The 24470-nt window shown below is 40.1% G+C and overlaps 1 long non-coding RNA gene across 31 annotated transcripts; it reads left to right on the forward strand.

Moving 5' to 3' along the window:
- Positions 1–2263: 2263 nt before the first annotated feature.
- On the forward strand, positions 2264–22625 carry LOC123157876 (uncharacterized). Of its 31 annotated transcripts, none has more exons than XR_006479122.1 (13): positions 2264–2589; positions 5023–5288; positions 5396–5607; positions 5746–6012; positions 6955–7386; positions 7511–9753; positions 11126–11891; positions 14634–14894; positions 17848–17998; positions 18086–18280; positions 21714–21754; positions 22147–22192; positions 22274–22625. It is a non-coding gene; the product is annotated as an uncharacterized lncRNA (long non-coding RNA). The 31 variants fall into 31 exon arrangements; XR_006479125.1 differs by having other exon boundaries at positions 22147–22184; XR_006479103.1 differs by lacking the exons at positions 17848–17998; positions 18086–18280 and having other exon boundaries at positions 5746–5837; positions 5908–6012; positions 7511–7730; ... (1 more) ...; positions 9666–9753; positions 22147–22625.
- Positions 22626–24470: the final 1845 nt, after the last annotated feature.

Raw genomic sequence — 24470 nt, forward strand, 5'->3', positions numbered from 1 at the left:
AAAGGGTTTTACCACTTCCTCACAAAAAAGGGCTTTACTACCGCTCGAGATGCCATCTATCGAACATGTCACTACAATATCATCCTGGCATGATCTCGACACATGTTGTGCATGTAAGATTAATGATCGCACGGTTTGAAGGTGAGTTGTGCAGTAACGCTTCGTTTGTCCACGCGTGGTCAATTCTGAAGAAAAACCTGAAAATTGTATCACCGGAAGATCATTCCATGCAGATCTGTCCACACTTTCGAATGACCACAGCATTGTTGTGTGAGGTTACCGCACAAAGAAGTTCCTGGCTGCGGGGGTATGTAAGGGTGGTTCCCTCATCAATAGAATGGTGCCAACTCAAAGCTGTGTGACCATCAAAGATATGATATATTACCTCTGTCCCAAATTTCTTGTCTTAGATTTTTTTAGATATGGATGTATCTAACACTAAAAATGTGTCTAGATACATCCTTATCTAAACAAATTCAAGACAAGTAATTCGGAAACAAAGGAAGTATCTAGACAAAATATTTTTTGAATTACTATATTTTATACAGCATTTTACTAAATTTTGTATATAGAATTTCTAGGGGTGTAGAATAAACTATTTTACACTCACACTTAGAATAGCGTTACCCTATATATATATAGGACATGCTAGCTCAATTTTTTTAATGGATCAACCTCTCTCACATTAACTATCTTTTTTAATATTTATAAAAATATTTGAATTTTTTTAATCATTACTTCCAAGAAACTAGTTTTAATAATTTTAAAAACTGATTTCACTCATTTAAAAAACATAGTTTTTTCAAAAAAAAAACACGTTCATCATTTCACGAAACTGATCTCGGTAATTTAATAAATTAATTTCAATTTTGAAACAACTAATTTCAGTATTTCAAAAAACTGATTTCAAGATTTTCAAATAAACAAATTTTAACTCTCTAAAAAAATCCAGTTAATTGAAAAACTAATTTCACTAAATTGAAAAAAAAATTAATATTTCAGTTGTTTCAAAAAAATCATCTCTTTAAAATAACTGATTTGAATAATTTTAAATTTTGATTTCAACTCATTCAAAAACCAATTTTCAATTATTTCAAAAATTGATTGCACACATAAAAAACTAATTGTAAATATATTTCACTTCTAAAAGAGTGAATTAAGAAACAGTGACACAAATAATTTAAAGTTTTTAAAAAGTGCTTTCACCTTTTTCAATTTTAGATTTCACAAAATAGTGAAACTGGTCATTTTAAAAGAGTGACATAAATATTTTTTAAACAGGTCTTGTGTCGCACCGCCCGGTGCTTGCCATGAGAGGGATCATGAGGTGTGGCAATAGCAGAGGGAGTGGTGGCGAGAGCAGAGGGAAGGTGAGGGGTACTTTGTCGGTCAGCCTTTTCATCTCTCATCGTCGATCGTGGAGTAACTCCTGCTATTGTATTTTTTTAAATGCTATTGGTATAATTTTTACATGTATGTGAGTTTTATTTTGACATGACAAGCAAGATGCCCGTGCATTGCACGAAACATTAAGATGCATTTTTTTATAAAACACCTGTTGTGATTGACCCTTGCGGGAGTAATCTCATGTGTAAAAACTAATGATATCCCGAGAAAGAGGAGAGATAAGGTGAGGAGGAGTGAGGCGTGGTGGTGATTGGTGGTCGGACTGAGCGGAGGCATGGGGTTGGACGACGCCGGTAGCGTCCACCAAGCCAGATTGTTCGAGAGGCTTCCTTTTTTAATTGCTCAACAATGTAGTTATAGGAGATAAGGATGAACGAGGGAATGCCTTATTTGCAAATGTGGAGAAAGGTGCGGGTATCTTTTTGCAAAATTGACATAGTTTGCTTTCTATCCGTCAGATATAGATCGAACGATCTATATTACACGATGGCAGGCACACCATCATCACCAACTCAGTTTTTCATAAAAGTAGAGACAGACATGGGTGACGGTAAGCTACCTACAAAAATTTGCAATAAAAAAGAGACATGGGTGCGTGTAGTTTTTTTTTTAAATCTCACAAAGCTTTATTACTGAATCATAATGTTCATAGGTACAAAAAGAAGAGAGACATGGGTGCGTGTAGTTGCTCGCTTGCAAGGCAAGAACGTAGCACAACTTTTTTCTATAAAAAAACGAACGACGTTAAGCAGCCTGGGCCGTGTTTCGTTGGGCCTGGACCTGCAGCCTACGCCGCGGCTTTCAGCCCACTCGCGGAACAATACCTCTCCTGCGCTACTGTTCTCCACTCGCCGTGCGCGTATCCGCTCCAGATCAACGCCACCGCACGGCCCACCGGAACCCTCTCCAGCCGCCGCCGCCGCCGCCGCCGCCTTTCCTCCCTCCTTTCAAAGCGGCGAGTCCTTTATACTCCACCACAATCTAACAATCCCTCGCAGGCCATTCCTGGAGTGGTACAGTACAGTCTACAGGAGATCGCCAGCGAGCACCGCCGGCGACCGGACACGACGACGAGGAGGGGGATGAAGGCATCTCATTAGCGCATCGGTGGCTCCGTGGTGGCGTGACACGCGGCGGAGCGGGGGGAGGCACGGCACTGCCGCACTGGCCATGGCCGCTAGGGTAAGATGGCCGCTGTACTACTTTTAGTCCCACATCGACAGTTTAGGTGCGATTCTGCAGTTTAGGCTATCATCAGTAGCAGAGGCAGTAGTCTTGTAGTAAGCGGTAGTGGTGTAGGATAGGGTGTGTACTGGGTATAAAATGCTGTTTCGGTTGTGTACACCTGCAACATTCATCTTTATATTTTTACAATCCTGCTAGGTTTATGACTTTTTTTGTTCTATGTTTTGCATGATGATGGATCGTGATATCTAATATCTTAGCAGCCCAATAGGTTTAAGCTTTTATGGAAAGCTTTGCCACCAAATGTTTTGTAGGTCACTTCTGACTGCTATCAGATTGACTCCAAAAGTCCCCTTTAGTATGTAAAGGCAGAGTTTTCCTTAATTAGACAAACATGCTCTAATAATTTTGATGCCTCATGTCGCCAAATTTGAACTAAACTAGGGCATTCTAGTGAGGCACAGTTCTTGACATGTTCATTTGTTATCAGCAACAATTTGATTGGAGAAAAAAAAGCCGCCCAGGTAGCTGTTTATGACTTAAAGACAAAGCCTGGGATGAGTTTCGCCAACAATTTGATATAGGCACCCATAGCACCATTTGAAGTCTGCCATTCATGCCTAAAAGGTTCTATTTAATTTTGGCCACAAGTCAGCTGTTCATGACTACAATTTAAGGTGTGTGGCCAATGGAGCACAGTTTGATGCTTCGAGGTCAAGACTAAGCTTTCTTATTACCGTTTACTGCCAATTAACAGGTGATCATTGAATTACTAATATTTGTGCTTTCGGTGCAAGTAAATTTAATGTGCATATGAGTAAATGTTTCATATCTACTTGAATGAGAAGGACTAACCTTCCCATGTCCGAGTTGAGACCAAACATGAAGTTTTGAGTATGTCATACTATGCTATCTTGGAAGTTGGAACCATCGATGATCGTTGGCATAAGCAAAAAAGCAATAGTGTTCATAAATGTTCATCTTGTAAGATGGGCAGACAGTCTTTTCATAGCAGCAACAAGACTTTATATTTGGATGTGATTGTAATGTCGTGCGCATGCTTTCGCGAAAATGGCTATTAAGGGGGTCGACTTACAGGGTCAAAAGCATTAAAGCACTCGCACAAGTCCTCAATAATTCTAAAGGGTCTATTGTAAACTAATGCCAATTTCGAATTTTAAAACCAATGTCTTTTCTGAGGCACAAAAAGGGTAAAATATTTTGTCAATGATGATCTAAATAGTCAAAACTAGAAACTAAATTTTGACACTCTGAACAGCTATTTTGTCTTTTCTGTCTTGCAAATTATATTGAGTTTGGAGTTCAAAGTTTGCACATATTCACAGCACGCCCTTCCCTACTAATACTTTTCCTTGTAAAATTTGTGAGAACTTCTACATGTGGTTTTCACACAACATTTTGGCCTTTTTGTGTGTTTATAACGGGCAAGATATTGACCTGTGTATTGCCCTCATTGAGACTAGTGATATACCAGGGTTAACCTGCATGGGATTAATTTAACAGGCCATTTTAAAACTGTGCTTCGTGAACACTGATGTGTGTCCTATTTCCTGTTTGGCTATTTCTGGAGTGCAAACATTATTTGTGAATCATCTAAGTGAAGCATGTTGCTCAGTAAACTGCTTTAAATTCTCTCTGCAATATTCACGGCATTTTCAAACATGTGTATTTCATAAAGGCTCGTATTTGTTTCAAAAGGCATCACTGGTGCTAGCATTGGCTTGGGTAGGTACAACCATCTAATTTGCTACACTAGAAACATACCATGGTGAAGTCCCTGGGGTCTACATTCCAGTTTATCATGTAATTTTAGAGGAAACAGTTAACCACGTAACTGGTAGAGACTAAGCTTTTATTTATAACGGTTGCCTTTTGCATCCCTTATATCCTAGCTTCAACAATGTACAGTATTAGATTTGGCAACATCTGTAATATTTTCTGAACTTAGCTCATGATACGATGAAGGAAAGAAAAGTTTTCTTCAAAGTAGCTTACAGAAAAAAATGTAGTTCATGCAATAGAGCCTAGGGATTTGCAATTTTGCAATTACTGATTTCAAAGTGGAATCTGCTACCAGTGTCTTCCTTATGTAGTTAATTTCTTCCACGGGTTCTTCATGCGGAACTAGTTGGTTGTGAAATTTAACCTTGCTTGGCGAACCACAAGTTGCTTGAAATTGAACCAGTTATTTGCACTTCCCATGCTCCTTCTGACTCTCTGAATCCTGTAAGTTTCTAAGCTCCCTGGGAATTCTGGGCTGTGGTGCATCAGGGGCTTTGGACGGAGCATTTACAGATTGGACAAATAGGAAGTGGACACGTGTAAACAATAGTCTGTTTGTTTCCAATAGCATCCGAAGTCATACGACTGTCTCTCGATCTCTCAACCCTCTCTCCCTTGACGGCGCAGGCGAGCAAAGAGACCGTGGGCCGACGGCAGAAGAGGGAGGCAGGCTTCATCCATGCATCTCAAAGACCATCCGCCTCACTTCCTCCTCCACCTCCCTCATCCTCTCCCGCCCCACCTCGGCCACCGGATCCCTGTACGTACAACACCTAGCTCCAGGCAGCTGCCGCATGGTGGGGAATGGTGGAGGCTGAAGGCACAGGCCATGACGCTGGTGCAGGTTGAGCCTCCACTTCCACACAGATTCATCTCCCTCCATGGATGACCAGGTGGGGTTCTTTCCACCTCTTTTCCCCCATTCCTAATCTTTCTACTTGCTCCATATTTTTTCTTCCTTTTCTCTGCCTCTGAGTTTGGTTTCTTAATTTTTATTCAGATTTTCAGGAATTGCTGGTGCAACCAATGGACATGAAACACCCAAGAAGGTGACACTAGATCAGGAACTAACTTTTTTTGTACTCTGTTTGTACTCCATTTGATTCTGATATTTTCTCTTCTTTTCTGAATATATGATGCCTGGGAAAAATGCATTGTATGATATTATATTGGAGAAAAGAAGCGCCCTATGGGTTCTCCTAACAGTGCAAGGTTAGATTCTACTTTTTATGTTGTTGATTATGGTAGATTGGGAATGCATAAGTACGAGCTGAATAACTTACTGCTCTTGTTTTCTTTCGCTTTTCTCATAGAAGAACCAGTGCTAGCAAAATAACAGTTAATTTACAGTGTCCTAGATGAAGATGCAGAGATAACATAAAAGTTGCAATGGCTGTCACAAGTGTTTGGGACTGGTCCTCGACGGCGATGTTAGCCCACAGGTTATGTCCCTACTCCCTCTCTGTGTGTACTTGTGTGTGTGTGTGGTATTCATTGACAATCTCCTTCCAGCATCTCGGGAAGGAGTGGTATAATTGTGCTTCCAGGGCAAAATGCCGGAGAGACAATGCCGCTCGGACTGCTCTCGGTGCAGAGGACTTCCATGGGGGCTAAAGGGTAATTTGATATGATATGAAATCGACGCTCCTACTTTGATTTTACTTTCTGATTTTTTTTCTTTGCCATCCTGTTGTCACTTGGTCATGCCAACTGCTAATATGCCTGTGTGTTTAGCCAATATGCTAAAATGGGGGCTAAAGGGTAATTTGATTGAATCAGGTTTGGTTTAATCCATATATACATCCTTATTAGGAAATAGCTATTTTCCTAAAAAACTACTCCCTCCGTTCCTAAATATAGGTCTTTCTAGAGATTTCAACCAGTGACTACATACGGAGCAAAATGAGTGAATCTACACTCTAAAATATGTCTATATACATCCGTATGTGGTAGTCCATTTGAAATCTCTAAAAAGACTTATATTTAGGAACGGAGGGAGTATTTGGAAACCCTAGGAAAAGCATTGGTGCCTGGTGTATAATCATTTCAGATGGACTATGGTTCTCTTAAATCTGTGTGTATCCATGAATATGCAGATTGACATTAAAATTCTCCAGGATCTCTTCTAATGAAGCTCTACCATTGAATATGCATATTTTATTTGCAAGGTCCTTGAATATGCACATTGGCACTAAACTGTGTCTAATGAACATCTGAAAACAACAGCACATGTCGTGTAACCAGTCAGCATGACTCTTTTTCTGTTGTTGCTTTATCCCCTTCTCTCTCTCTCTTTTTTTTTGACGAAAAGGCAGGGCCACTGCTTTTCATTGCGTATAGAAGAAATAAACATTTACAAATACAAGATTAGAGAAGGAGGATTGGGGTTAGAGATACATCAGAGTCTGTAAGTCTGGTTCTAGGGGGCGCTCTACAAGAGCCATTGCACACTTACGCCCAGCATCTACCCAGTCCTTTGCTTCGATCTGAATCTTCTGACTCAGTTTTGTGGGGTGACACGAAATATTTCTGAATGTTCTATCATTTCTTTCTTTCCAGAGGTTCCACCAAACCAGGGCCAAAATTGATCTCCAAGATTTCGCTCTTTCCTTTCCCATGGAAGAATTTGTTCGCTGCCACCAGCTAACTAGGGAATCGTCATGCGCTGCCGCCATAGCCGGGCTCATGTTCAGCTTGCAGAGTGTCAGGTGCCAAGCTTCCTTCGCAAAAGAGCAAGAAGTAAGCAGGTGGGCAGCAGTTTCAGGCTCTTGTAGACATAGCAGACACTGTGGATTATGGGGCCACCCTCGCTTAGCAAGGTTATCCGCCGTTAGACATCGATCTTGAGCAGCCAGCCAGACGAAGAACTGACATTTGGGAGGTGCATCCGAGCTCCAGGCCAGCTTCGCATACGGTGGCTTAATGTTGGCAGTAAGAGTGGCAGCGTACGCCGAGCTGGAGGAAAACTGACCGTCGTTTGCCCATCTCCAGGTTAGTGAATCGTCTTGAGCCTGAGTGAGCTGGATCGGCTGCAATTCATTCCAAAGGTTCATGAATTGGTTTATCCCCTTTTTGCTCATGTGGTGAACTGGTGATGTCTTTTGTTTGCTGCTAGGGTCGCACGGAGTTTCATCGGCCGAAATTCTCATGCTGACCGTACAAGTTCGCCCCTGTCCCCCACCTTCTCCTCATCATCGGCCATAGTGGAGGGCTGGAGAGCAGGCGGGCGGAGCGGCAACTACTTTGAAAGATGGTGACGACATCAGTACATAAGCATTCTAGAAGAGATTGGTAATCTGAAGCTGCTAAAAGTTCTTCAACTTCCCACATGCAAGGTCACGGGCACCGACTCTTGGTCAATTGGTGGTCTTATTATAGCTCAGACATTTTCCCATTGCACCCTTCCTATATGGATTTTTTTGTCTATCTTGCTTTTCTTTTGGAGTAAGAATTAAACCAATTTTGGTGGAATTCTTGCTAAATATTAGTTTTAGTGATGGGTATTGGTTTGACCCTAGCTAATGTGGAGGTTTGGCGTGTTTGATGACATATTGGCATGCAATGGGAAAAGCTTCAGATCGGTTCTGCTAGAAGTTTCAATGGCATGCACAACTCTTTTTCATACTGGCCTTTTACAGTCAGGCGTGCTTTGCAAAGTTGTTTGTTCTTTTAGTTGAATGATCTTCGTGTCCTAAGACTGAAACCTTCTGATAGCATGCAATATGCTAATAAAAAGAAAACATACATGGAGCGTTCTGGCTCCCTTTAATGTTATTATTATATTGTAGTATCAGTATATAGGACTAGCCACTTCACTATAGGAGCCAAGTTATTCAACTTCTTTTTTCTTTCCTGTACTTCATATAGTTTTTTCATATTGTGGTTGTTAATAAATACATCCCCTGTCTTACCTTGGCACTGCTTTCCTCTTATTTGTATATAAGATTGCTGGAGTTATTTTTTTCCCAGTAACTCAGTTTTTAGGTATTTCTCTTTAAACGTTATAATCTTCCTTTTATTTTAATAACTAGGCCAAGCAAAAAAGTGGACTTCTACATTATGCTTGCAGCAGATAACTTATATTGTATTATGAATATTGAGACTTTGAAAAGACCTTCTGTCTTACCAAACAGTACTAGATTTTATTGTCAGTTTGAAGCAAAAATGGTTTTATGGTTGATTGAACAACCTTTAATAGTGCTTTTGTGGTCGGTGTAAAGAGGGTGATGAGTACATGAGATTTTGTGGCCATCTGTGGTTTCTATTAAACATCATTTATTACTTTATGAATTTTTCTGCTCAAGAAAGTGGACTTCAACAGTTGGTTGTATGTCATACTTTTGTCACTTCAGTAGGAAGTTGTGAGTATCTGGGAGCATTATAGATATAGTTATTGCTTAGTTTACTCCTCTTGTTCTCTTAGAAGCAAATACTACATTTTTGTTTATTGGGATCCTTTTCTTTCTATCTCATTATTACCCAATGATTCAGTGTAACATGTGATTTAGAAGCAGAACTTATGTTCTATCCTGATGGCTTAATTATTGGTAGTGTTGTTTGCAGATATGGAGTGTGTGTGCATTTGAGATGTCAAGAAGCATTTGAAGCAGGAAGGGAGGTATAAAATTGATTCTCAAGTTACCCTTTTTGGTGTTTGCTTTGTCTGGTTTTTTCTCGGTGAGTTACATACAATTTTCATTCTTTTGTTTTCATTGATGTCCCAAATTGTTAAAAACTTATTACTTGAGTTGATATTTTGCATGACCTCTGTATTCTATCTGATGGAGCTGGAGTTTGCTTACACAGTGTTGTTGTTATTAATATCTAATATACTAAAGCTATGTAGTGGTTGTTTTCCATGGCAGTGAACGATATATGTGGCAGTAGTCAATATTTATATATGATGCATAGATGATTATAGGGCAACCTGGTGCATGTAGCTCCCGCTTGCGCAGGGTCCAGGGAAGGGTCCGACCACTTTGGGTCTATAGTACGCAGCCTTTCCCTACATTTCTGTAAGAGGCTGTTTCCAGGACTTGAACCCATGACCTCATGATTATACTTTAGTAAAATACATCATGATCAGAAATTAATTTAAACATAAAATTTGGCCCTGAATTTTTCTTCTCATCTAATGGGGCATGTATTTTGAAAGCAAGAATGCTGTTCTGCTCTAATATTTCTTAGATAGTGGGAGAAAGTCATGCACAAATTCAAGGCCAGCAAGGAACAACCTACTGAACGTGGATGACCACCACTTCTCCGTCCAGGCAACCACCCTATCCATGGAGGATTGACACCCTGTAGTCACGCCATCTCAGTCCAGACTGCGTCATGCTCACCTTCAAGATTGTCGAGGTAATTGAGAAAAATTTAGTAGTATTCAGTCAGTTGATAGATTAAAGAGTTCCCCATATTCTTTTGAAAAGTTTGCTACACTACTTTGAAAGATGGTGACGACATCAGTACATAAGCATTCTAGAAGAGATTGGTAATCCGGAGCTGCTAAAAGTTCAACTTTCCACATGCAAGTTCACGGTCACCGCCCCTTGGTCACTGCTAAAATTTCAACTTAACACATGCAAGTTCACGGGCACCGCCCCTTGGTCAATTGGTGGTCTTATAGCTCAGACATTTTCCTGTGCAGAGCTAGATTTTTTATGTTGCTTGACTCATGATGCATTTATTACTTTGCACTAGGTATTGGCTGCTTTGTTGTAGTTACAAGTGTGCAAACTGAATATTGCAAGTGAAGCTCATAATCATTATTGATAGATGTTTGACTACTTAGATTTAAGTTACAATCAGAGATGTTGACCTGTGGATATTCCTTGATGCATTTAAATATGTTGTTTGTGGAGACTCCATAGTGATTTGCCAATGTGCGCTGTCATAACAAAAGCTCCATCTGTCATTTAAATATGTTGTCTGGTTATAGTTCTTTGTGCACTTGCTTTACCTCCTCCCAGTCTCCATGTCCTTTGTTCTTTGTGCTTGCTTCTGTACGATGTTCCTCTTCAATTAGGGACGATGATGGTATAACATTTGTCTCATTCTGCAAATTACATTCACCCTAGAAGTTTTCACTTCATTTTTTTTGTAGCATTTGTGGACAACTAACTGATGGCTACTGTGTTCTGAATCTTTGGGTTTGTGTATTTATCATAAGTTTGCACCTTACATTGTACTATTCTGGCATGTCCACTTGATTAAGTGAAACTGTGTCTATTTCGCAGACAAGAAAATCCTATGGGCATTTTTTTGCCTGACCTCTTTTTGCGCATCTTGTTTCTGGTGGCTACCTCTTACTGTTGGATAGATTAACATTTTGTTTTGGGTCACTTTATCTTGATAGTCTGATTAAATTCGGATGTGTATGGTAGTTATAGGAAGGTGACCAAATGCATTATTTGAATTTATTCCTTGAGAGCAGGATTGGTGTTATGGTTTCAAAAACATAGAAAGAGTTGGGTTGTTGTTGCTTACTACGAGTAGTTTAGTCATGTAATTCAGAAACATAGAAAGACTAGAGAGTTTGACCGTTGATCATAGCACAATTACGATGCCTTAAAAACGCCTTGGTGTATGATAGAAAATTTATTAGGGTTAGCTTTGCCTTATCATTTTAGATATTTCTGCTGTGCCAAAATATCCATACACAATTTCTTCACAGAAGTACTTGTGTAATGTTGATTTGCAAAGTTACAGGTTCAGTTGTTTTCTTGTTTAGGAGGGGGAAAAACAGAAGTTCCCATGCACGAACTTGGATGGATAATTGGAAGGTCCAGATAAGGGGGGCACACTACGCGGAGCTCAACTACAACTTGTCTATTATTTTGCATGGTGGTGAATAGTGCAGTGATGTATTTGTGCACATACCATTGAGCTTAGGGCACATCAGAACATTTTGACACTTAGCTGCCGTGTTAGAACTCATGGCTCTTTGACAAGGATGTTCCTTATACTAAAGAATCTGATGAAATGTTCCTTTCATTTTTCTTTGGCACTTAGGTAAATTGCGTGTGCCAGATCCACTCACTCAAAGGCCACCAGATCCACTCACTCACATGTGCCAGGTCCGGAAAGCATTAGATGCCGTGGGAGCCAGCCTTGCAAGGCTATATTTGGTTAGTGCTAACCATCGCTTATAGTTTAGTCATGTAATAATGACTCTTGGGTCCGGTGAGAGCCGCGTGGGTGGGTTATTTTAACGGGGGCGAGATGGTCTCCTTCAACCTCAAGAACAGCCGCATCCTCCATCCCCAACAACAACCTCGTAGCCACGCCGGAGGATGGATCCATGTCCATGGTCTTCGAAAGAGAAGGCCCGGTCCTTGGGGATCCGGAAGTATACACCACAGCCGTCGTCGGTGGCCTTTTGCTGCGTCTGATTCATGCAAGTTCTGTAACATGACTGTTACGGGGCTTTCTACGGATCTGTACGCTCCAGAGCAGACCCTCCGACCTCTTTGCATGGATTTGGCAGGATACAACATGTAAGTCAAAGGTTTCTTTGAGATCTGATGTTTTTCTTAAGAATTTAATTTTTACAAGTCCGTCCATCTGAAATAAAAGGTGTGTTTGTCCTTCTGATTCTGGTTTTCTTTTCAATCTTCTATTTTAGAATTTCTGTGCAACTTAACTACTCTCTTCTATCTAAATTATACTCTCCTTTTCGCTCAAACAGACGTATTTAGACATATTTCAGAGCTAGATACATCCGTTTGAACGGCAAGTAATATGGATTGGAGGGGCGTCGTAATAATTATAAGGATATTTTCACACTATTTCCTTGAGCAATCTTTTATTAGCAACGTCTTCTCAACTTATTTCACTATAAATAAGAGAATACTACAATAATTATAAGGATATTTTTAACACAAAAGCTCTCTCAAATAAGAGAAAGAAACATATCTTTTCATAGATAGTTAGAATAAAAATATGTTTCGTGAGTGGATTCATGAGTTATGCTCAAACAATACGTGCTACAAGGTACACGTGCCAAAATTTGATAAACTACCTAGTCTAATAAGCATGCTTAAGATCGTCCATAGGTACGGTGTACCACGTTCTCTATTTCACAATGTCAAACAATAGATCAATTACTGGTAGAGTTTTTCAAGACATCAGTTTGGAACATGAGGTCCCGAGTTTGGATGAACAACGCTAAGTTCAGATTATTAATTCATTCTAAAATTTAAAGGTAGACTTGGAAGAAATAACATTCAAACAAATTTAGATCCCCATCACCTGTCAATTGCCTCCCCATGTCGCGAGCTAAAATTTAGAAGTACTACGGAAAGAAATAACATTATAAATAAATACTCCCTTTGTCCCATAATATAAGAACATTTTTGACACTACACTAGTGTCAAATAGTATCAAAAACGTTCTTATATTATGGTACGGAGGGAGTATGTAGTAACACCATCATCAAAGAGACCAACCTGGAAGCCTGTTTGTGTTCAGCAAGATCATGATTGGTATCTCACCGAGGCCCCCTTCCCTTTCAATCGTCGCTTGATGTCATACGAACTCCAAACCCTAGCTCCCTCAACTTCTTGACTCAAAGTTCATTCGAGTCAGTGTCATTGTAGGCGATCATTAACTACTCGCCCCTGATATCACATTGTTGGGTGCACTTGCGCGCAATCGCGATGATTGGCCCATTGTACACAATGTCGCGTCTCCACGACGCGCGTGTTTGCTTTAGGCTGATTAAACTTTTGCTGAAGGCTGGCTCCTCGTACCCTGATCAATTAGATCGATTGTTCACTTCGACTGCACATCAGACGCACGAGAAAGGATCGGACAACTTCGACAGTGAGCGGATCTGCCTTGATCCGTTCTGCGTCCTCAATCGCTACCACCGCAAGGACGATGGGAAGGACAAGGCAAGGGCAAGGCCGGCAATGGATTTTACTTCTCCGGTCATCGTTTCGTTCGTAGTTAGTAGAGCATGTCAACTTTAACATGTGTTTAGCTTATTCGGTTTAGATGCATCCGGTTGAGGAGGAGCAGTTTTGCGTGTTGTCCGGTCACTGCCTCCATGGGTTTTTGGGGACCGAAATTTGATACTTGTGGTTGTAGATGCTATTACTACACGATGATAGCTGTAATGTAGCGTGTACATTGGTGTCCATGCTTGACTGCAATTTATTATCTTATTACTTTCTCCGTCCAATAATGTAAGACGTTTTTTGACACTAGTACAGTGTTAAAAAACTCCCACTGCACTTATTACCCGAACCACACTCTCTGTTAGTTACACTTTACACACAAAAAAGAAGTGGACAAAGATCATGATCTGGTACGTAGTTCTTCATCAATGTCACGGAAATTCTAATTTTGCGTGCTATAGGAAAAGAGAGGCAGAACATTTACTGGGTTTGAGGATGCGCTTTGCCGAATTCGCTCACTTCAGCTAAACTTCATCAGGGGTTATTCTGCAAATGTGCGTCACGCCAGTTGGATCTCTCTTTCTCCCCCCCCTCCCCTCTCCCCTCCCCTCCCGTCGTCGCCACGCCTCACGCCACACGCCACAAACCCTAGGGCCGTCGATCCCGCGCTCCTTGCCTACCGCGTCCCCTCCCCTCCTTGCCCGACCGCCTCCCCCACCCTCGCCCCACATGGCGGACGTCAAGATCGGGCGCCGCAGGCACCGGAAGATGGTCACGGCGGCGAACCCGCCTGAGGTGCTCAACCTCCCGCCGGGCTTCGACGATCTTACGGCGGAGGAGTACCGTATCCTCACCGACATGGAGATCGACAACTCTACTGAGAAGCCAAGTGAGAGGGCAGTCCCCGCGAGAGCTCCTGGTCACCTGCTCCTCTGCTCCCCTCATCTCCCTTCGTCACAGCACATGCATCTCCTCGTGACAGATTCGGGGTTGGTAGTTGAGATTGATATGCTGCATGGTGATATTACTGGGATTGTTGTCTTATTTTGATGCTGGCTCTTGCTTGCCCTGGCTGCTTTATGAATGTGTTTCAGTGTACAGGGAGGCAGAGGGCCGTACCCCACAATGCACCTGAGAAAATGAGCACATCTCTATGTACCCCATAGGCCCATATCTCAGGCCTATCTGAAATCCAGAGATGAAATCCGTAGATTTCAAATGAACCATGACATGCAATACATCAACAACAGCATTTCATTCGTGCATACCACAGGCCTTGTGTTTTGATGTATTTGGTGGTGTATGTTAACTGGGTATTCACTCTGTCTACCTTTGCAGGAGAAGACAATTTTCATCTACCCAAAGTCCCTCCATACAAGGAATGAGAAAGCCAACATTCGCAACTGGCAGCTCAATAATGCCCTCAATGCACTTGGTGACACGAGATCGGAGATCCTTTTCCTCCTGGACGTTCAGCACAAGACCAAACAGACCATGAAGGACTTGAAGAGAGCCAGGGCTCGACACGGTGATCTTTTGGAGAAGGCCCCAATTACCATACTAGACTGGATACAGAATCTACCTGTGCTCATGGATTAGGTAAGTCTTCAGCTAATTTCTTATCAAAATGTTTCGTTTGGTATTTTTTATCTGATAGTCGTTGTATCTTCTGATGCATAATGTGTGCCCAATGCTACATTAGCTACATGTTGTAAATGTTATCTTCAGGTGAACTCCGCACAAAGCTCTTGTACATATATGCCTGTCTAGCTTAGTTTCTATGCTGCAAGTAAACCCATAGTTTTGTTTAATTTCGTCACATGTTCTGTTTTGAAGAAGATATTTTCTGATTTGGTAGATTTTGTATGTTATTTTGCGATGTAGAACTTTATTTGAGAGCAGCGCACTGCATATATATGTTCTGCTAGAAATAGGATAAACGATTTCAACAGCAAACTAGGAAACTCTTCTAGCATCTACATTCAGAAAAGTACGGGAGAAGTACACTGAAAACAGGTTTGCCACTAACACATAACAGAAACATACGATAAATATCATCAGTGTGCTCAATAAACCATCGATTGCAAACACGGCCAGATGTGTGCTATATGAACCCATCATATTCCTAAACTATGCACCAGCAGTTAGTAGATACTTCACTTATGCCTCCTGAATGCCTATCATGATGTAAATTTCCTTGGTTTACGGTGTTCAAACCGAATGTTCCGCTTCTAGCTCCAATGGAGCCAAAGTTAACTGACGCTAGTATGCCATTTGATGCGTTAAGTCTTGTTACCTGTGACTTGTAGTGTCGTTAGTTGAAAGTAAATTCCTCGGTTTAGGAATGGCACTGCCAAGTTGTTTCTGCTCTATGATGCCTAATGTTCCGAATTTTGTTTCATGCTGCAATAATGATGTCCTGCTATGCTGTTCATTGTTACCATTTGGTGCTCAGAGCTGCTGTCCGCCTAATTATTACAGCCTAAGTTTATTAGCTCCCATAAAGAGCCATGACTGAGTGCTTTGGGTGATGTCTTGCTCTAATGCAACACAAGACCTGTTGTGCAACATGTAGTCGATGACCTCCAGGTCTTGTGCGCTTGCCCTCACCGGTCTCTTGCTTCAAAGAGAACCCAAGATTGGCTCATTATCTTCAGATTTCAAATATCCGGATGGTGTATGCATGCCCTCCTAACATTTCTTTCTTTTTAAAAACATATGTAAGAATAGGCTGTTGTAAAAAAAGAGGTAAAAATAGCCACATATCTAGCATCAAACTGGCAGAAATCCAGCATCCTTTCTGGTAGCATTCTTAACTGGACTATTTCAGAAGATAACGCACCAGCACTGGAATAGTTTATGGAGAGTATGCCAGTGGCAATAACGTGTATCATGCAGTAGAAGGCAACAAAAATAGATTACAATAAGTTTGCGAGTATCCTTCCTCCAAAACACAAACAACCAAGATGCCAATGGCAATAACGTAAGTCCTGTGAACCACCCATTCTTTCTCTTGACTAGGCAATCGTGCATAATTTGAATTCATCCAAGATGCTGCCAGATAAGGCGTTGAAAGTTGCTGCTGAACATTGCAACACCTTAGCACCGTGTTGCTTCCAAGGGTTCCAGCGAAATGAGCCAAGACAGCGGAATCGAGCAGATAGCCACCAGCGTTGCAGATCATCTTGCGGAGATGGAATTACCACTGAATTGCATGCTTGATAAGCATCTGAACCAGATTTGCCGGAAAAAAACACATTTCCGCAAAATGTGATCCATGTTATCTTCATCCTGGAAGTGGATGCAGCATGGCACTAGTCTACCAATGGTCTAAAGCCTGTAGGAATATCTGAAAAAGCACAATGAGGGTAACATCAGTACAAAATTACAAAAGGAACTCAGAGCACATGAATATTGAGTGAAAGCGCTAACAATTTGAGTGGCTGATATCTAAGAATGCTCAATACAGTGCAGATCATGAGAATCCGACAAATATGATGATTCATCCCTACAAAATAGTGATTGTATCATTGCAGATTGTCTATATAATGGGTCAAGCGAGTAATAACAAACCAATAAACGCACAAGCGCACGCACACATGATGTGATATAACTAAGCATCTCCACTTAGCATTATTATAAAAAAAAAGTGTGTCCGAACCTAATTGAGTTGACTGCTTCTAGGGTTCTCTCATGACCTTCATCTGCTTCGTTGTTTTCATTTTCTGAAATAAAAAACAACATATTGCAGAAACCATCACACAGTACAGAGTTGAAAATAAGTTCACAGGCAAAATTAATTACAGATTCGGAAAATGCTGATAGTTTAAGAACAGCCAACCATCAAGGCTGCCGTTTTTTTTCTGACTCATAATGACAATTATTGCTGGGTGTCGAACCCAGCGCCTCGCTTCAGTTTTCCAGTATGAGTGGCAAGACTTCGGGCAAACTGAGTAGCTACTCCACATATCTGAGCTCATGTACATCGTAAAGTGATGATCTGTTGCCTGACTAATGGCCGAGATAGAATTTTGGTTGTCGCCAACAGCAAAACAGAACATGCATTGTAAGATATCAAGAAGGAAAATGTTAGGGATTAGGGTTCTACCACAAAGTCCTAACATATACCCATTTCCGGTCTTCACAGTTATTTTAATCTCAGCAACCAGCTTCTTCTCCTGGAATGGTACCACTGTGGTATTAGGAAACCAAATAGGACAGTACACGCAAATTGCAGATTGGTAAGTGGAAGAACCAATAAAAAATAAACATGCAATGAAACTGCTGGCTGTATCACACCTTCCTGGAAAAGAATGATGTGTGTTACATTCCTAGAGCATGACGGTATCGCACCATAGGAAAGCCTCTAAAAATTTGAGGCACCTCCCAGCCTCATCATTAGGAGTGTGTATAAGCATTGCCGTCTAAGGTCCAAAATGAAGTATAGCAACTTTAATATGACACTGATCAGATGCACAATTGTTGCTTTAATTGCTGAACAAAGAATACTGGGCAACGAGTATGACAACAAATTAACCTCATCTCATCTCAGGAACAAATCTACTGTCTGGTCCATCGGCAAGTGTGACCAGAAGCATGATAGAACAATGTCAGCTCTTTACAATGGAAGAGCATGTTTTCATTCTTCGTACACCAGCAGTGGCAACGCTACCTAATCTCTACACAGTCAAGCTTTGCCTCTAGTATGTGGTGGGAGCTTAACATTCACATTATATTCTTACCAGTACGGCAAGACCATATGGTGATTAAAACAGCACTTATATTTGCAGAGAAGCCTGTACAGCAAATCAGCAAGTTGGGGTTCATGGCACTAGGTATTTTAGTTCCACTGGATCATTAACAATCTATTCAACAGCAGTGACTCTGGTGAGTTTTAGCAGCATGCAATTGAAAGGAAAGGGAAGGAATATACGCACTTCGTCGCATGTTTCCTGCATAGTATCAGTATCAGCCACTCTACCATGGTAAGCTGAACCTGCAGCGAAAGAGACAGAAAATTGTTGATCATATTTAGCAGTTACTTCCAAATTGCCAATGGCCAAGATCTGGTAACTGGAAGCAACGACAAAGGAATCGGCATTAATGGTTTTTTATTGATTAACATCACACTCATAACCCAAGCTTTGGTTGCTTCAGTTGCACCATAATCTGAATCGAAATGTCTCATTTTTGTAGCGTGTCCCCGTTTGGCATTTGGGATATGTTGCAGTAACATATCCCAAGCTTACCTTCTGATACAGCCACTGCATTTACTTTTGTAGGTGTCCATAGCCTCAAGCTCACCGTGTTTTGAACTAAAGCAAAACTCTGACAAAAAAGGAGTTTGAATCGGGCTATGTATAACATAAAAGGAACCAATCACACGCACAAGCATAACTGAAAAGGATTCTGAACCCCTTCCAACATACACCATACTTCTCCAGATCCAGAGAAAGAAAAGACGCATCACTAAACCATGGCATAGCATCACAACATATATACAAGACAGTTCATCAGCAAAAATGAAACCTGCATACTGGCTAGTTAAGGTGAAAGTAGTCCTCACCAGACGCTAGTGTCAGGGATCAAATTGGCATCACATGAACATGGCTAGTTAAGGAGTAATATTTCAGCAAACTCACTGAGGTCTGAGGGCAAGTTGCAGCACGGCCCTTGCAAAAAGGCATCACATATTGCACTCAACACCCTAATCAGCTAAAAAAGGTCACTCTTGTGCCATAATAATACAAAATAAGACTGTACCAATGCAGAACAGAGTCGCAATTCCACATAGTAGTCGCAATTCCACATACTACTCCCTCCGTAAAGAAATATAAGTCTGTTTAGCTCACTAAAGTAGTGGTCTAAACGCTCTTATATTTCTTTACAGAGGGAGTATTCAATAATGTTTTCACATTGGCACAGCCTAGCATGTACTACTATCAAAGCTAAGAAACAAAGGGCTGATATTATTTCCATGAGCCATAGGTGATCTACTATGCACATCAACATGAATTCCACAGTAACATGTCATGTACATGACCTTCAAAACCACACAAGGTGAAAACTTTTGATACGAAAAATAAATAACTAGCATGCACAATCAGATGGTCCAACCAGGATCCAAACGTAACACTTGCAGAAGATTCCCCAATCAGCAAAGAAAAGAAGAAACCTCTTGTGCAAGATAAACATACTCCCTCCATCACATAATATAAGAGCGTTTTTTACACTACATTAGCCTAAAAAAACACTCTTATATTGGGACGGAGGGAGTAGTAGATTAACGCACATTCATTTGATCATCATTGCCTAGCTTATTAAAGCTAATAAGATGGTGACAGCACAACTTGATAACAAGATAACAGCATCACAAAGACACAGATGAATCCATAACATAGATGAACCCCAGATTAATTACATAGATAGATAAATAGACCGACCATACAAAGCAAGCACAGCATTGGTGAACCGGCCAGGCCTAGTAAATCCTCGATGATATCATTTGGATTTGAGAACAGATTCAAATTGCTCTTGCAGAAGCCTCTGGATAGCCTTGGCATTCTCGAGCCTAGGCAAAACCCTTTCGACCACGAACTTGTCGTGCTTTGCCTTCTCCTCCTCATAAAAGGCTGCAAACTCGGCTTCCGAGACGGGTTCATCATCATCATCGGAACTGTCCACCTCGGAGTCTGCTCCTGCAACTTCGATAGCCTGCACTGTAGTCACTGGGACGGCAAGGGCAATATCTTCCTCGTCGTGCCCGTCAGCCGGCACCTTCCTTTTGGTGGAGCAGATCTTTAGCGAACACTCCTGCTCCCCTGTGGAGTCCTTCATGCTCTGGTTGGTGCACTGCTTGAACTGAAACTCCTTGCCGGCGAACGCCGCCGCCGCCGCCGTGCTTGTGGTTGTGCACGGCTTGCGGTTCGTGGGCTCCGTTGCCGACTCGGTCCGTGATGGGCCAACAGGCCTCTTCCACTTTCCTGGTTTCTGTTCCAACAAGGAGAGAATATGGCCGACTGCTGCTACCACTCCCACCCACGCGCTCGGTTTTGTTTGATTTTGGTAGCAACCTCTCCGTTTTCAACTCCTTCTGGTGGCATCCCTAAACAAAAACTCCTTGCGGTGGCAGTCAATTTTTTTTTGTCTAGGTCACATCTAGATGTGACATACTTATATTGCACATCTAAGTGACACAATCAAGTATGGAAAGAAAAATTTCCCTCAAAAAAAGTATGAAAAGGAAAAAAAAATGCAAAAAGAAATACCCATACGAATCTAGATGCGCAATACTTATGACACATCTAGATGTGCTTTAGCAAAACTGAAAAAAAACAAAACTCCTTTTGATGGTGGCTTTTTTTTAAAACAAAGTACTAGATAAAGAACCCCAATTCTTAAAAGAAGGTAGAGAAACCCAATACACATCTTCTTCTATGAGAACCCCAATATACATCTGACGTCGGATCTTTTAGCGTCATAAATTTGGCTACCTCAGCTACTTCGGATCCCAAATGCATGACAATTACTCACTGCAGTATGGCAATTTTTATGACCATTTTTTACACTGCCTGGAAATTTTTCACTTCAAAAACATGGCAAATCTTACACAACATTGATCATGGCAAATTTATCTATTTCCGCATGACAAATTTTGATGTTTGCAGGCAAAAGTCAAAAGGCTGATGTCAACTTTTAAATATTTACCTAGATAAATGGAATGTTCTCTTTTGTACTTGCCGAGATATACATGGAAAGTTCTCAAAAACATATAAATGGAAAACAAATATTTTTAATGCAGCTCATCTCATTCTCGGTGAGTTGGCGTCGAGTTTGTAACCGTTTTGTGTTTAAAATCTTTTTAATTATTCTGAGCTTTTTCATGCCCTTGCGAATTCATAGTCCCTACTCACTTACACATTCTGTTGACCACTATGTTAGAGAATGACATTGAATTCGATTCTCTTTCAACAAACAACGTGCTACCCAAATACACATTCTACGTACCAGTGGAGATCATTAATGATAAAAAAACCATAGCTATATATTCTCGCCACGACATATGGCAATATATCCTCGTACCTCCATCCTAAAAGAGGGAGTGCCCTGTCAAGGCACTCCCAATACAATGTATCTTAAGCACCTCCTGAATTAGCACAATACCTCTAGTCTTGTGTGTTTTACACTAGTACTACTTCACATAGTATCGACCATAACACTAGTACTTCTGTGTTTTATGCATTTGTTTCCATGCCATCATACTTATATTTACATTGTAACTGCTTTTAATGATTCTATATACACAAGCTACTAAGTTCACCCACCTTTTGAATATCTCATTGATCTAGGACTTGTGGAATGGATTCAAGTTGTATGATGGTGCTCTACTGTTTGGTAACACATTTTCTCTTGTTTCAGGCCCCTCCAGTTGTCTCTACAACTTCAAAACGCAACAAAAGGTAGGCGATTGCTTTTGGCTCCTGGGCTCGATGGAGTCCAGATTTTGAAAAGGAATAAAAATCTAAATTAAACAATTATGAAAATAAATACACACATACATATGGTTGTGCGCCACTTGCTTGTATATTTTCTTTTTTTTTGAACAATTTGCTTGTATATTTTCATGATGAAATGCATTTTTGTGCGAGCTATAGACAAAAAAACATGTATTCCTAACATATGTATTATTTCACTACAAAAGTAGATAAATCTTTTCTTGTGTGGCACACATCAGAACATATTTCATCATGGAAATCTGACACACATTTTGTATACATATCTAAGCAAGTGTGTATTTTTTCAGATTTTTTTGAACTTCGGAATGTGATTTTTCAAGTTTTTTAAATTTCAGGTTCCATGCTGGGAGCCAAAAATCCACACTCAACAAAGGTGATAAAGTAAGAGGAAATTACAATGGAGGTCCATCAAGGAGTTATTGATTAGTCTAATCGTTTTGAAAATTCCTTTGGCCATCTTAGGGGAAAGATTCATAATATAAAGTCCAGGCTTAAGATCACAAGAATACTCTTTTACATAAAAGAACCAAGCATAGAAGTCCAAGCATATCTCTGCATCCTGATGATGGTGATAATGCTGGAGATCGAGATGACAAAGAGGAGGTAGAGATCGATGAAGATGATGACGTAGTAGAATATATACATGTACTTGATCTTCTCTCCCCATGGCCAAATGCATCACTTTGAAGCATGTCAATATCACATACACAATCTGCATATCGAACTAATATCATCCACCAATGAGGCTGGCTCATGATTTAGATTTCACTTTTGTGTCGATTTAAAAAATCAAACAAAGGGACGGTTGACTCAATGGGATGTTTGAGATGCGATGATGGTCAACATATTATGGTATGCATGTACGATACATTCATTTAATTAGTAATCTAAGACTCTGATTTCTATGGAATATAGAATAATTATAAATATATCGTGGTTTTAAAATCCCAAACAATTACAAGCATAGGTGATTTATTTTACATGAAACATTATATTTATTAATTATTAAAAAACATAAAGGAGTCATTTTCTGTGCAATAGTTCTTTTGTACAATAAGAACATAATTATAGTTATAATTATAAAAATATACAATAAATTTAGGAAAAAATACAATTAATATCCGTCAAATTTCAAGATTTTGTAAAGTAGCAGTTTGACAAATATTTAAGCTTTAGAGAAAATTCTAGATTTATACTACTAAATGTCTTTTATGAAATTAAATGATCCAATATAATTTTAGAAAGTAAAGTAAATACTGTTAGTTTTGGGCTTTAAATAATAAAATTTACATTAATATTCATTTCTTTGGGATCATATTGATCATCTATATCTAAATATCTAGGCCTCACTATAAAATTATCTTCACATGTGTGCTTTCATGTCGCCTTAATTATTTATAACCGTCCGATCAAAATTTTGTGACTTCAACAGATCATGCATGTACTCATGAGTTACTTTTTGCATTAATTTATCGATACAAACCAAGCCACAACATCAAGTCATGCATTTCTTTTTTCTGGAGAGGAATAAAAAGTTATGCATGTCAGTCACAAATTGTTATTTTTCCGTTAGTTTTGGTGCGGTCATGGACACTATATGTGTTGGAAGCTTGGACCAAAAAAATGTACTTCATGGTACATTTTTGTTAAAAGATGGCGTTGTGTTAAGTTCAATTATTATTTTCTCTTTTTGTACATCATTTTGTCACATAATTCATAGATTTTATTGTTTTTAAAATGTATTGCGAATACACGCTTACATTTGTTTTTATTAATTTTAGTTATTTTAAGCAGCTATTTATGCATTTGTGTTAATTAATACGGCTCCCTCAGCAACATGTAGGGCATCATCTACTACCTCCGTCCCGGTGTATAAGTCATTCGCGTAGTTCTAGGTCGATAATTTAACTATCTAAATATGTATTATATGTGACAAAAAATATATATTTAGAAACTACATCCGCGTGGAAATCTAGTGATATACTTTTCATGACATATAACACATATTTAATTCCTCAAATCGATGACCTAGAACTACGCGAATGACTTATACACCCGGACGGAGGAAGTAGCATTTACTTATATTTTTTAAATAAAATTAAGACATAATAAGAAAAAAATTCTGAGCGGATTCTAAATGTATGTAACCTCACTTTATAAAAGTTTAATAACAAAGTATAATAGACCATTTTTCTCGCAAAAAGAAGTACTCCACACATAAAAATTCTGAATGGAGTATAACATACCACTAAAAGATACTGCCACGCACATTTATGCGAGTAACTTTGTCCATGAAGAAACCGGGAGTACTCAAATTCCAACGTAATGGAAGCCGTCATGCCGTGTGGTACGGGTTTATATACCATGGTGTCAGTTGCTTGTGACTCTAACAAAGTTATAGGGGCATCCGGGGCATGGGTTTTGTCGTGCTCTTTCCCATCCCATTTAGGGCTCATTCGGTTTGGAGGAAATCAAAACGTAGGAATTAGGAGTAGTATAGGAATTTGATAGGATGACACTTGCCATTCTAAGGAATTGACTTGCCTCGTTCCTGTGCGCAAAATAAGCTTTGAGTGAATGTGTAGTTTCCTTCAAAAACACAAGAAAATAGTAGTATTCCTACGGAATTCCTGTACGCGTTTCCTACAAACCAAATGCA

Source organism: Triticum aestivum, chromosome 7B (genome assembly GCF_018294505.1).
Source record: "Triticum aestivum cultivar Chinese Spring chromosome 7B, IWGSC CS RefSeq v2.1, whole genome shotgun sequence".
In the NCBI taxonomy this organism is placed as follows: Eukaryota; Viridiplantae; Streptophyta; class Magnoliopsida; order Poales; family Poaceae; genus Triticum; species Triticum aestivum.